Source organism: Macaca thibetana, chromosome 1, assembly GCF_024542745.1.
Source record: "Macaca thibetana thibetana isolate TM-01 chromosome 1, ASM2454274v1, whole genome shotgun sequence".
NCBI classification, from domain to species: Eukaryota; Metazoa; Chordata; class Mammalia; order Primates; family Cercopithecidae; genus Macaca; species Macaca thibetana.
Window position 1 is genome coordinate 174,074,488 of NC_065578.1, and position 1,340 is coordinate 174,075,827.

At 43.6% G+C, this 1,340-nt stretch overlaps 1 pseudogene; it reads right to left on the reverse strand.

The window, feature by feature from the left end:
• Nucleotides 1-433: 433 nt before the first annotated feature.
• On the reverse strand, nucleotides 434-864 carry LOC126959852 (small ubiquitin-related modifier 3-like; annotated as a pseudogene).
• Between the last annotated feature and the right edge of the window lie 476 nt (nucleotides 865-1,340).

The following is a 1,340-nucleotide window of genomic DNA, read 5'->3' on the forward strand; positions in this document are numbered from 1 at the left end:
AGCCTCCCCATTTTAATCACTTGTGCCAACAAATGACAGCATCCTCCCTACCCACCACCCCTCCAACAGCGGCACCCCCACTGCGAGAAACATCAATTCTCTATGTGACTGGAGTGAGCAGCGGAGAGGCAGCCAACTCAGGAGTCAGATCCCTGGCCAGACTAAAAGCGAACATTCAGGCTATAATTTTGGGGTTAAAAATGTTTTAGGAGGGGGGAAAAACACAAATGGACACACAAAAAAACCCAAAATACCTTGCAACTCATTTTACCTGAACAAAGATAACAATTCCGATTGGCCCAATTTAAGTTACAGATTCAACCCCACAGATACAGTTTTGAGTTGCACTTGAAGTACATTAAAGAGAGGAAAATCTTCACGGTGAATGTCCTCGAGTTTGCGCAGACGCCTTTGTGGTCAGCATGGTCACGTGCTCACCATTCGACAGCAATGCAAGGACGGATGGCCCGGATTGGGGACAGGCCCTCTAGAAACCATGCCCTGCCAGGCTGCTCTCCGGCGCACCTCCTGTCTGCTGCTGGAACACGTCGATGGTGTCCTCTCCTCCATCTCCAGCTGTGCTGGAGTGTCGGTTTCATTAATTGGCTGCCCGTCAAACCTGAATCTAATCTGGCTCACTGACAAGCCCTGCCTCTCGCAGCAGGCCTTCATCAGCTTGCTCAGTGGTGTGTGCCTCTGGATCTTGAACTGCACCACGGAGCCATCCTGCTTGGCCACCTTCAGGTTGACGTGGTCGTTCTCTGTCTTCACGCCCTCCTTGGGCTTCTCCTCCGACATGGCTGCGCGGGCGGCGCGGGCAGGCAGCGCGGGGGAAGCAGCGCGGAACAGGTGAGTCACGCTCTCGGCCCCAGGGTTGTTTTTTAATAAAAATTTTATTTGGGATAATTCAGTGTGTTGCTGTTCAACTATTTGCAAGTGAAATGAATTTTTAAAAAAAGATATTTGATAATATTTAACTATTCATGAATTGAACTGACATTAAAATAAGTCCACATTGTTTTTCAGGCAGATAAATTTTAACTTTCTTCCTATTGTAGTAGTATTTTCTGCAAAAAAAAAAAAAAAAAAAAAAAAAAAAAAAAGTATTTTCAAAATATTTAACTTTTACTTCAATTATACATGTTCAACTTCACAAAATTGCATGGGGTGAAGGAAGCCTATACATAAATTTACTATCATTGTAGGAAATTTTGTAAAATCCTACCAGCCAGTATTTTACCTAAGGAACATCAGCGACAGGCCAGAACATAAAGTTTTTAAATATATTACGTTGTGAAACAGAATTATAATTTTAAGTAAGTTTAAAGACTTTCATTTTC